Below are 13,882 nucleotides of genomic sequence, written 5' to 3'. Positions count from 1 at the left end.
ATTTACAAGAGAATACTCATAAGGCTAGCTGGAGATTTCTCAGTGGAAGCTTGACAAGCCAGGAGGGAGAAGCATGATGTATCTATTCAAAGTGCTGAATACAAAAAGCCTGCAGCCAAGAACACTGTATCTACGAAAGCTATCATCCAGAATAGAAGGAGAGAGAGCTTTCCAGACAAAACTAAAGGAGTTTATGGCTACTAAACTAGCCCTGTGAGAAATATTAAAGGGGACTCTTTAAGTGCAATGGAGAGACCAAAAGTAACAAAGACAAGAAAGGACCAGAGAAAATCTCCAGAAACAATGACAAAACAAATAATAAAATGGCAATAAATATACATATAAATCAATTACTCTGAATGTAAATGGACTAAACATTCCAATCAAAATGTCAGAATGGATTTAAAAAAGACCCATGTATATGCTGCCTACAAGAGATTCATTTTAGACCTAAAGACACCCGCAGATTGAAAGTGAGAGGATGGAGAAACATGCAAATTGATGTCAAAATAAAGTTGAAGTAGCAATACTCATATCAGACAAACTAGCCTTTTTTGACCTTGTATTGTTTTTATACTGCTTTGGTATCAGGATAGTACTGGCCTTGTGGAATGATTTCAAATATATTCTCTCTATTCCATTATTTTTAAGTTTTTGGCAAAGATTGCCATTAATTATTATTATTTTTTGATTGCCATTAATTTTTATTTTTTAAATGCTTGGTGGAATTCACCAGTGAAACCATGTGGTCTCAGGCTTTTCTGTGCTGGGAGATTTTTGATTCCTAATTCAACTTTCATTCTCATTATTGGTCTAAGATTTCCTCTTTCTTGGATTCAAGATTTTCTTGGATTCAAGATTCATAATTCACTTGTGGTAACCTGTGCACTTTTGGGAATTATTTTTTTTTTCTAAGTTTGTTGGTATGTAAGAGTTAATAGTAATCTGTTATCACACTATGCATTTCTGTGTTTATCTGTTTTCTTTTCCATTTCTCATTTTGATTTTTGAGATTTCTTTCTTTTTTCTTAGTTAATGTAAAGCATTGCCGATTTTGTTTATTTTTTAAGCTCGTTATTACCTCAATGCTATATTATTGTTTATTCTGGCCTCTGTTTTATTTCTGATTTTTCCTTGTTATTTCTGCCTCTACTAAATTTCAGCTAAGTTCCTTCTTTTTCTAGCTCCTTGTGGTATAATATTAAGTTGTTAATTTGAACATGTTTTCTTAATGTAAGTCTTGATAGCATATATTTCACTCTAAGACCTGCTTTTGCTATATCCCATAGGTTTTGGAATATTGTTTTCTTTTTCTTTTGTTTTGAGACATATTTTGATTTTGCACTTGATTTCTAATTTAGCCTATTGTTTGAGCAGTAGTGTGTTTAATATTTACATAGTAAATATTTAATATTAAAAGAGAGAGAGAGAGAGAGAGACAAATCAAGAGAAAGGCTCTTAACTATAGAGAACAAGATGATGGTTACCAGAGGGGAGAGGTGTGGGGGTGGGTGAAATAGGTGTTGGGGATTAAGGAGTGCACTTGTCCTGTTGAACACAGGGTGATGAATGGAATGGTTGAATCATTACATTGCATACCAGAAATTAGTATAACACTGTATACTAACTAACTGGAATTAAAATAAAAACGTAAAAAAATAAAAAAAAATAGGTGGATCTGTAATTTGAATTACACATACATTGCAGGGATACAAAATGAGTAATTCCGAATGAGTACCAAATTGCCACCTAAAAGTGGAAGGACCATTAGATTATACAGTTTAGAGTATGCCTAAGACAAAGAAAGGTCAATTTTTCCTTTGATATAAATACCAGACACCACACTGTACCAGATTTTTTGTGGCTCCAACAATGAAGTTCAAAGCTGTGTTATTGAGCTAAATTAGGTTTGTGACCTTCCCTTAAATTGTGTATCTCAAGCTTTAAGAGAGTTTAAATATTATTTTTGCCTATTAGAGACACAATAAATGCATATCAGTCAGGTTTAGATTATCTTTCCAAGGTTATATTTTTAAAGATTTTATTTATTTATTTGATAGAGCATGTGCAAGAGAAAGCACAAGTGGGGGGAGGGGCAAACGGGAGGGAGAAGAAGGCTCCCTGCAGAGAAGGGAAGTTGATGCTATGCTAGATCCCAGGACACTGGGATTATGACCAAGGTCAAAAGTAGACACTTAACGAGCTAAGCCACCCAGGCACCCATTTCCAAGGCTATTTTGAAAAGTTGAGAAGCATCCCATATATGAAGTCCACCAACATCCCTAATATTGGCTCCATATCATCTTCAAATAATACATTAGAGGCAGAATTTTCAGTGAAATTGAACTTTAGGAAAGCTCTTAATATTGGAAATTGACATATGTGGAATTTTAATGACTTAAGGCTGGACCAGAAAATCAGTGGATTTAAGGCAAAGGGGAAGAGGTATTTAGAAATCATCTGAGTACCACAACAACATAGAAATGAAGTAAATAGATTCATTCATAGCTACACAAAAACACCTGCTGTCACTGTGACTCTAGAAAAATTTCATCAAAAGGATTTAAATTATATAATACAATTTATCTAAAGAATGAAAATTCATACTGTAGTAAAATAGTAATATGACACCTAGTATTTATAATGATTTACACACTTTTGTAGCTTTCAAATTCAAAGATCTCATGTAGGCACATGACCATAAATCACAAAAGCTTTAAAAAATATGTGATTATATATGACTGTTTTAAATAAATAAAAGTTTAGTTAGTAATTAAGAATTCTAAGATAAGCATTTGGAAGTACCCAAAATAAGTCATGGTAGATAAGCTACTCTATTATAAATTATAGTTAATTCAAGAACTATGTTCAAGGAAAGATTTATTGTCATAGACATACTCATTATAAGAAACCACAGAGAAGCGAAATTACAGAGCAAAGCAAAGGTCAAACCCAGCACATCAGTTGAAAATAAATGGAGAAAATAGATGGAGAAATGCAGCAAGGTTTGGCACCAGATCAATAGCCTTAGGGGCTGAACAATTCTAGGAGAAATGTTCCTAGTAATCACAAGTTCTGAACATGAACAGAAGCTGGTTGGTGTTAGGATTATAGTTCAATGTATAAAAATGTGCTGAGACTGCTTCTAAATGCAGTATGAATTGCATGTACATTGAAAGGAGTGTGAATTTAATGGGAATTGTTGACTAGTGAATTATATAAAATTATTCACTGAACAATAAGGAGTATTTTCCATTAAATAATTTGATTATTTTTCACGTCAATATTTTCTCATTAAAACTGGATGACTGGATTTACTGACCCTGATATTGCTGCTGGAAAACAGGCTGACTGATTTCCGGCCTTTCAAGTTGGCAATTCCAGTTTATAGTTATTTGAAATTGGGATTAGTCCTTAGCTCGGATAGCCCTAAATATTAATATTACCACACAGAAAGTTTATAAAACCTGCTGTTGATCTGGTTGTATAATGTATATGCTGATTTGTACTTATATATAAAGTAAGCCTAGAATACTATCTAAAAACTATTCTTTTAACTGTAAGAAGATCTACATGAAAAATAATTATGAAAAGATAAATCTGAAAAATTTAGAAGCTTAAACCTATTAATTGGCCTCTGTACATGGTAATCTTTGAAATGTAGATTTGCATATAATAAACCTGATTAAAATTCTTCATTGCTCTAAAAAAAGTATTGGTCCAAACCATTGACCAGCAATTGATCAAGGAAAGCTGAGTTATTGGACTTAATGTTATTCATGGAGAACATTACATGGAGTAAATAACAGTTTTGTCTCATCAGGATTTACAATATAATATATGCAGAGTTTCATGACCTGAGCTCAATGGTTTTAAAATAGATTATCCTAGGTAGAGGACTCGTTGGAATTGAGCAGAGTTTATACAAAGTAGCTTTGTATTGGTGGAAAAGCCTTAATATTCAAAACGTTCATATGGGCAACTGAGCTAATTTAATTTTCTCATAGTCTAATCTTCCAGGAACAAATATTTGCTGGAGCATGTAGCTAAATTATTTCCTCAGTTACAAGTATTATTGAGCACAGAAACAGAGAAGTTTATTTGGTCACAGAATTGTTTAGCACAGAGAGAGAATATAATTGATCCCTAATTGTTTCATATGTTGGTTCATATTCTCAGTTTCTTTTTGATCATTCATGACTAAGCCGAACAGTAGATCATTTCCATCACAGAATGTCATCAATATAGTTTTGTATTATTGTCTGATAAGTCTGGGTCATGCATGCAGTTTTTGACTGTACTGTTCTAAACAGATTTTCTTGTTTTTCTTTAGAAGATAATTTATTGAATCATTTAGAGGACAGTGACTGTGTAGCAGCAATAAAGATCCTGGAGAGGATGCACACTTAAGTAATATAATATAAACAGTATTAGGAGAAAGATTATGGTTATAGTTTGTCCAAACAGGGAGCAAGAGTGCTAAACTTAAACCACGAGAACTGATCCCATCCCTAATCTAATAATTTTTAGACTAGCTAAAAGGACATTATTTTTCTGTCTGGACTGTAGCTATGATTACTATATCTTTATAAGTTACTTTATGGTTGACTTCAACTAATCAGATAAAATAATGATTTCTTACAAGAAAATGATATCAAAAGAAGCTGGGGTGCACCTCAGAGTAAAAAATCTCAACAGTTGGTCAATATGTTGTATGGTGTACCAAATCAAGAATAAATAATAACCAAGTATTGCACAAGAGAACAATGGAATGAAAAAACCAATATTGAAACTAGAGACATTGGAACACTGGGTGGCTCAGTCAATTAAGCATCTGCCTTCAGCTCAGATCATAATCCCAGGGTCCTGGGATCAAGCCTCATATTGGGCTCCCTGCTCAGTGGGTAGCCCTGCTTCTCCCTCACTTCTGTCCCTCTCCCTATTCATTCTCTCCCCCTTCCTCTCAAATAAATACATAATTTTTTTAAAAAACTACGGATATCACTGATTTCATAATTAAGCAGTAAAATGCATCAGTTATTCTAGAAACCTTAACCAGAGAGCCAGAAAAATAAAAAAGAAAAGCACAAAGATTAAACATTATAATTTGTCTCTCATGCAGATCTCATTCTTTGTTTCTTGAGTAACAGTGGTATACTTCTTAATAGCCTTCTTGATTAAAATTCTTGGGATGTATATTAGTCTGTTGAGTTGCTACCACAAAGTATTATAGACTAGATAAATTAAATAACACACATCTGTTTTCTCACAGTTCTGGAAGCCAGAAGTCTGAGACTAGAGTATCATCAGAGTTTCTATCTACTGAGGGTCAAGGGGGAAAGATCCATCCAGGCTTTTCACTATGGTTTGTAGATGGTCATCTTCTCCCTTCATTTTCATGTTGTCTTCCCTTTGTTCATGTCTTTATCTAAATTTGCTCTTATAATGACACCAGTCATATTGGATTATGACCCACCCTAATTACTTCATTTTAACTTAATCACCTTTATAAAGAGTCTATCTCTAAAAAACAGTCACATTCTGAGGATGCATGGATTAGGATTTCAGCATATGAATTATTGGGGAGGGACACAATTCAACCCACAGCATTCTACATTATAAGTCCCCCAAATTTGTGTTCTTCTCACATCCAAAATATATTCATCCTATTACAAAAGTCTTAAGTCCTTCTATCATCAAGTCTTAGTCCAAAATCTTATCCAAAATATTAATCAGATATGAGTGAGACTTGAGTTATGACTCATCCTAAGCTGTGAACTTGTGAAACTAGACAAGATATGTTTTTCTAAAATACATTGATGAGATAGACAGGCATAGGTTAGACACACCCAATATAAAAGGGATAAATCATAAAGAAGAAAGGGATCACAAGTGCCAAGTAAATTTAAAATATAGCAAGGTGGGGCACCTGGGTGGCTTAGTGATTGAGCATCTGCCTTTGGTTCAGGTCATGATCCCGTAGTTCTGGGATCAAGGCCCCACATTAGGCTTTCTGCAGGGAGTCTGCTTCTCCCTCTGCCTGTGTCTCTGCCTCTCCCTCTGTGTCTCTCATGATTAAACAAATAAAATCTTTAAATAATAATAATAAAATATAGTAGGGCGAATATACTATCAGGTTTTTAATTTTTATTAAGATAACTTTTTAGAGCACTTTAAATTTCAGCAAAATTGAAAGAAAAGTAGAGATATTTCCCATGTAGTCCGTGCCCCTTCACATGCAAAACCTCCCTCATTTTTAGCATCCCCCCCATCAGAATGGCACATTTGGTATAATTGATAAACCTACATTGATGGACATAGTTTATATCCATAGTTTATATTAATTTACTCTTGGTGTTGGACATTCTATGGGTTTGGACAAATTTATGACATGCATCCAGCTCTACACAATTATACAAAATAGTTTCTCTGTCCTAAAAATGTGTGGACAACCTTTTTATGCCTCGTTTTTACTGTCCCACATATTTTTGCCTTTTTCAAATGCCTTAGAGTTAAAATCATACAGTATATATATTATCTTTTTATATTGGCTTTTTTTCACTTAGAAATATGCATTTAAGATTTCTCCCTGTCTTTTCATGGCTTGATAGCTCATTTCTTTTTAGCATTAAATGATATTCCATTGCCTGAATGTACCACAGCTTATGTATCCATTATCTACTGAAGAACATCTTGATTGCTTCCAAGTTTTTTTTTAAACATTTGCTTTTTGTTTGTTTTTATTTATTTTTTTTATTTTTTTTAAAAGGACTTTATTTATTTATGAGAAACACACAGAAAGAGAGAGGCAGAGGCACAGACAGAGGGAGAAGTAGGCTCCATTCAGGGAGCCTTTTGTGGGACTCTATCCTGGGACTCCAGGATTACGTGCTGGGCTGAAGGCAGTCACTCAAACACTGAGCCACACAGGTGTCCTGATTGCTTTCAAGTTTTGTCAATTAATGAGTAAAGCTGCTATCAACATCCATATGCAGGCTTTTGTGTGGCCATACATTTTCAGTTCCTTTGGGTGAATATCAAGGAGTATGTTTCCTGAATCACATGGCAAGAGTATATTCAGTTTTACAAGACACTGCCAAACTGTCTTCCAAAGTGGCATTACCATTTTGTATTCTCATTTTGTATTTACCACAATGAATGTGAATTGCTCTACATCCTTGTCAGCATTTAGTATTGTCAGCGTTCCTGATTTTGGCCATTCTAGTAGGTTAGTAATAGCATCTCATTGTTTTACTGTGTATTTCCCTGATAACAAATGATGTGGAGCAAATGGTGTGGAATATATTGTCATATGATTACTTGCCAGATGTATTTCTTTGTGTTGAGATCTCTATTTAGGCCTTTGTTCCATTTTTAAATATATATCATATATATATGATAGTAGCCCTGTATAATCTGTGTCTTTCACAAATACTCTCTCCTAATCTGTGACTTTAATTCTCATTTTCTGGATGTTGTCACAGAGCAGTTGTTTCTTTCTTTGTTCTTATATAATGTCATCTTGAGACTCATATTGTTTGTTTTCCTTCTATCAAGGATCACAGTTCTGTGTTGCCTTTGTCCAATTTCTGAAGACAGTTATTTCATGTATTTTATGAAGCTGTTTATAGTCAGTGAAAGCTTCACTCCATATAGTTCAGCCCACCTACTCTAGTGGTCTAAGGAGAGAAGGTTATGGAAATCACCATCTTAAGCAGTCAAAACCCTTCCCTGTTTTTCCAGTTTTTCATATTTGAAAATCTTTGTACTACCTTGATTTTACACATTAGGTCAACTGGATCATTGGTTTGAACATCTGCAAGTATAGAAGACAACTCTGATCATCTCAAGTAAAGATGGTAGAGAAGCAAGAGCAGAACAGGAGCAGCCCTTTTCAGATTTTATTTTTTTCTCAAACAACTATGCCAGAAGCCTCCTGGTCAAGATTAATACAGGCAGCCTGGATGGCTCAGCGGTTTAGTGCCACCTTCAGCCCAGGGTGTGGTCCGGGAGACCCAGGATAGAGTCCCACATTAGGCTCCCTGCATGGAGCCTGATTCTCCCTCTGCCTCTCTCTCTCTCTCTCTCTCCCTCTCTCTCTGTCTCTTATGAATAAATAAAATCTTTTAAAAAAGATTAATACTAAAAAAAATAATAAAATAAAATAAAAATAAAAATAAAAAAGATTAATACTACTAGCTTATTTATTATGGTAGTTCAAAAGAACTTTCCACTCACTACTTCCTTATTTGATCCCCGCCCACCCCCACCCCCGCCCCGCCCCACCACTCTCATAGTGCTTTGAGATCTTGGTGGAATGAGCCAAGAACGCACTCTACTTTAGTATCTTAGTGGGATCCTGGAATAAAACTGAATTAATGAGTGAGAAATTTGCTTATTGAGACCAGAGGGTGTGAAAAGACCAAATTTCTTATTAAGATTTATTCTGATTTAATCAATCAGATTGAGGTATACTTTTCCCTAAAAGTTTTCAAGATAATCACAGTTATAGATTTTCATTCATTGTCAAAATAATAACCATTAAGCAGTCATCAAATAAACTTTATGTCTGGTTGCTACAGTTTTTGGTTGTTGCTATCTACTTCCCAATTTTCCTCCCAAAAGAAAACTGAAATCTCTCTCCCTAACTTGTTTACTAATAATGTTGCAAATTATGTCTTAGGGCTGGATTTAGACAAATGACTAATCTCAATCAATAAAGTGTTTTTATAATTTTAAATTTTATAAGGACATATTTCCAAGTCAGGGATAACTTTTGGCCTCTTTTTTAATGAATTTCACTGATATGTGTAAGGAAATTTTGCTTATCTGAATTTGATTCTCACATATTGTATTTTTAGAATATACCTTTCTTTATCTTATCCACAAGTATCTAGCTGCATGCTATGCTTGTTCTTTTGTTAGCACCTCCCACACCTCAGATGTTTTCTCATCTCTTTCATTATTGTTCTATGCCTCAGAGGTTTACCCTAAGTCACTGCATTTCTTGTGCTCCTTTGTTAGCTAGTATGTTATTGTGTTCAGCCAGTGAGAGATATTGACAAGAGATGGGGAGGTGAGAGAGACAAGGAGAGGCTGGGATAGTCTTCCCCCTCTTGCCCTCTGTTCCAGCCTGTTTGGCAGCAGCTGAATCTCTCTTGCACTACTTTTATTTCCTCTTGTCCACTACTCAATAATTTTAGCTCTCTCTGGATTCCAAAAGTATAATTTCCCAAATTTATCTCTTTATTCTTAGAGGTGAGAGCAATTTTTAGATATTGTTAGTCTGATTGCTTTAATATCACTTATTGGATGTCTTAACTTTTCCCACATGTCTAAAAGTTGTCCTTTTATTATATTCTCTTGAATTATTTGAACTGGTTTCTATTTTCTAATGGGATCATAACAGATACCTATACATCATATAAGATTCTATTTTTAAAAGGAGTAGGAAAGCAGCTTATTTTTGGTAGATCTAGAGAAGGACGCACTATGTCAGGGAGCTGTGGGAGAAAACCCCGTAGTTAACTGTTTCCGTGAGTGACTCAAAGGTTCTGGTTACAGTTCACTCATCACCTTTATGTTTTTTATTTGTTTTTAATTCAACCCATTTATTCTCTCTTAAGTGATTTTCATTTACAGTGCCTCCTATCTTCAACACTTTTTCTTTAGTTTTGGTTCATTTGTTTGCTTGTTTTGTAGATGGTTTCTCTTCAGGGCAGATTTTTTTTTTTTTTTAGGAAAGCTTTCCCTGATCCTTCTGTATAAAAAAGCATCTGCCCTTATCACTCTCTACTACATCCACCTCTTTATTTTTTCATCTCATTTACAATTTCTTTCCTTCTCTTTTTATGTCTCCTGATTTATTATTCATCTCTCATCATCTTCTGAAGATGCATAGTTCATGAGAGCAGAGTCTTTCCTTTATGCTCTTATTCATCATTAAATTCCCAAGCATCTAAAATGCAAAGCCTGCCACATAATCATTGTTCAAGGGAAACAATAATGCTTCAGGATACAAGTAAATACAGTGTTTGGAGAAAGGCAGTTATTACCAATGCAGGCTTACATTTTGGGACAAAAATTTTAAGTATTATCTACTTTAAGGGTATCAGAATGTCTTTAGTTAGTGTCTGTGTGGCTCCTTTAAAATGGCAAATAGAACAAAGATCTACAAGCTGAACCACAGCTGTGAAGACAAGAAAATGTACCATTGATGTTAAAATAATCCTCACATTATTTGTACCCACAGATTGGTGAGATATGAAGGCATGAATTGTACACTCTTAAAAATTAATTTTGACATCTAATTTAAATAAAAATAAGATAACGTTAAAGCCCATTAGTAATTTTATTCACTGATTATTTCTGTGCATTCTAATTATGATATCCAAAAATCAGCTATAGACTTTAGATTACATTATTTAAATGATTTTTTTTCTTATTAGAACTCTGATAAAATACTTAAAATACTTTTTTTTCTTAGAAGAAGTAATGAGTAGAATTAGAAATGCCTCTTTATGCTGGGTACAGACCTTCCAAACAGAGATGAATTAGTCTCTATGCTATCTGGTCCCTGAGCTCTATTTAAAATGATCAAATGTACTTATGATCACAGAAACTCTCCAATGAAGTTTTGTAGTCCATCAGTGCACAAAATCAGCATTTTTTCAATTAGCGTGAAAGACTGAGTGGCTGCACAAATTTATCTAGTAAGAGGAAGATGACTGAATTAGTAAGAAAGCTGGTCTCTAGTGGGAAAGCCAGATCAGTAGATGGTATTAACTTCATTTTTTTCTATTCATATCACTGCATAGTGAATTGAATAATAAGTGAATTGGGATATTGAAACTAAACCATACTAAAAGTATTTGTCTTATGAAATTTAAAACAGGAATGTATCTGAATAGTACATTTATTCTTTCTCTCACCTTGAATATACTATTACATAAGCTGTGCCAACATATTCTATATTAAGAAGTAGAATTTAGTGGGAAAAGTACCAAAGGATTTGGAATAAGGGGTGCCTGGGTTTAATTTACTCTATTCTCATTGCCAGGTCAACATAGTTATACTGTGCATGCATGCAATCCTGGTAGACTTACAAAGACAATTTAATGATTCCATTTTAAATGTGATATCCAGAAGAATTTATAAGTGGTGCTAAAACTGTGGCCTCTGTAACATATCCTTAACTTATATTCACAAAGGAGATTAGAAAACCATTGTCCTGAATAGCTGCCTTTTTAGCAAATAGCAACTAGTTGATTTTTGTCAGTATTTCTCTTTGCTCAGATAATAAAATTCACAAGCAGATTTTTTATGCACTGCCTTTAAGTTTCACATAGAACCCTCATTTTTATCCTATATTCCCCACCCAGTTCCCAGAAATTGTTCTCTTTAGTCTCTCACTATTTCTTTACCTATGCTCCTTATGTTTGAGTTTCATAACATAGGAATTAAATGAATTGTTTTTATTAGTTATTAATGAGAAATGAAAAATAGTTATTAGTTTTATTCACTCCTCCTTCTACTCTAGATAAGGAATCCTCACACACAAAGATTACAGTGATCCTATATACAAAACTCTCAGCAGTGAACAACAGGCACAATGCTTCAGCTAATAAGACTTTTGGCAGCACAAAGTCATGGAGGCCTTATGAGAGGAGTCATCACTAAGAAGATAAACTATAGAGGGAGATTGGTAACTTTGGCAGCAGTATTTGGTATGAAAGGTGGATTAATAAGATTAAGTTAAGGAAAAGATGAAGTATTTGAGGGAGATATAACAAATATTGGCTCTAGAATAAGAAGACAATGTAAAGCCATAAACAAAAAAGAACAAAATACCTTTTGGGGGGATGGAATTGGAGTCCAATGACAGAGTACTAGGATAAGCAAATCTGATCACATCTGAATAAATTCTGAATTCATTACTTACTGATAAAAAGACTTGTTCAAAATCTGTATGCCTGATTCACAAATCTGTATATATGCTATTCTTGACCTCTAGGTTCTCAAAACTCCCAACCTTTTCCCCATTTCTGAAGGCAATATCCATTTTCTCATTTACTTCTCCTACCTTACTTCATTTCTTCCCCTTCCACCATTTAAGTTCTCCAATATCTGTTTAATCAGTCTCTTAGATTAAATGTTCTCTGTTGCGATAGCTAATGTAGTTTGTTTTTCTAACTAAACTGTCACTGATACCAATCCTCCTTCATTCTTTATTCTCTTCTCAGTTATCTCAAGAAAAGACAAGTCAAGATTCTGATGCTTTTGTGGTGGCTCACTCAACTTTCTTAAATCTACCTGATAATCCTGAAAGAACCCAATTCATGTATAAAGGCCTTTTCTGTTTAGAAGAACTTCAGTACTACACCTAGCCTAATACAGAGTAGTTGACCTGGAGAAAATAACTGAGATCAAGGACTAAGAGAAAATACTTAATAATAAGTCATTTTTATTTTATTCTATATGTTTCCTTTCTGTTAGTAATAATAACATTTTCTAGAAGCAGTTGCATAATAGTGTCTGTCTTTTCAGGAATGATTCTTCACCCCTGACCTGGCTACTCAATTTCAACTGCAGAGTAAACTCTGGGTGTGTGTCTTCTGTCCTCTCTTGTCTATGTGATAAGTGCACTAAAATTGATCATATATTAAGCACTGTAAAATGTGATACTGAAATTTTAGAAAACAGACATATAATTCTAGATGATGGGTCATGTAGAACTGGAAGTCAGCTTAGGTCTGGTAACCCCCCCCAGAGGGGAGAGGTGGTGATGAGGATGGTTTGGAAAGAGCCAAACTATGCTAGGAATTAAAAACCACTGCTGCAGCCAGAGAAAACAACATTGATAAAGTGACACTGATAGGAACCACAGGCATTGACAAGTCCCTTCTTGCCTCCATTTGCCTCAGTCTCCTCCAGTGCCTGTATTGAAAAAGCATTATGAGGAATCCACATGACAAAGAATTATACATTACAGAATCCCCACTGTAGTATCAAAAAGCAAAATATAAAAGTGTAGATTTAAATCTGAGATTTAAATGGCTTTATAACCAGCATGAATAAGACACAATTTTAAACTCTAATTAGGACTCCTGACCCTGAGAAATAACCTAGCTTTATGGATCAGTGCATGATAGAGATAAAGCACATTTGGCTTTATAGCTGCAGAGAAGGTAAGCTAAGTAGTGATAATTAAGCACCAAATAACCTAATATACTAATTGACTTATTACATTACTGTGATCTATTTTATAAGCCCACTTTATAACTTGTTCTTCTTGAAAAGGATAGGGGGTGGGCAGAGGTAAACACTAAAAATGGAGCAGTGATACTGTGATATATTAGGGATGATCACATAGTGTGCGCTACCCCTCCACACATAGGTAGACTCTGATTCCCCTCTCTTGAACCTGGGCTGGCTTTAATGTATTGACCAAACAAATTCAGTTACAATGGCATTGTGGGACATAAGAATCTCTCCAGCCTCCACCTGAGCCTCACTGTCTTAGGAATTTCTGAGTTGCCATGCAAGAAGTCTGATTACAGCACTGGTGAGGCTTATTGTAGATTCTCTAATTGAGAGTCCCAGCTGAGCCCAGCCTTCGAAGTGTTTCTGCCAAAGCACAAAACATGGAAGGCCAGATATCTTGGATCATCCAAAGCACCCTCGCTGTGAGCTAAAAACCACTTAGTGACATCTTTTAAGAACATGTGGAATGGAAGAGTCAGCCTGCCTAAATTCATGACCCAAACACTTATGAGACAGAATAAAATGATCATTGTTTCAAGTCAATAAATTTTGGGATAGTTTGTTATGCAGCAATAGATAATGAGACAGATCTACATAGGATCAGAGATAAACAGAAGTC

At 34.6% G+C, this 13,882-nt stretch overlaps 1 protein-coding gene across 1 annotated transcript in view; it reads left to right on the top strand.

Annotated features, from left to right (window-relative positions):
- Positions 1 to 12,586, top strand: part of LOC144316680 (uncharacterized) — a 92,938-nt gene extending 80,352 nt beyond the window's left edge. The window contains exon 8 of the mRNA XM_077902594.1: positions 12,243 to 12,586. The gene's annotated coding sequence lies outside the window, so the exon portion shown is untranslated. The remainder of the gene's footprint in view (positions 1 to 12,242) is intronic.
- Positions 12,587 to 13,882: the final 1,296 nt, after the last annotated feature.

The sequence above is a fragment of the Canis aureus genome, chromosome 7, assembly GCF_053574225.1.
Source record: "Canis aureus isolate CA01 chromosome 7, VMU_Caureus_v.1.0, whole genome shotgun sequence".
Taxonomy (NCBI): domain Eukaryota; kingdom Metazoa; phylum Chordata; class Mammalia; order Carnivora; family Canidae; genus Canis; species Canis aureus.
The sequence above is the reverse complement of the archived record's forward strand: the minus strand, read 5'-3'. Positions and strand labels throughout refer to the sequence as shown.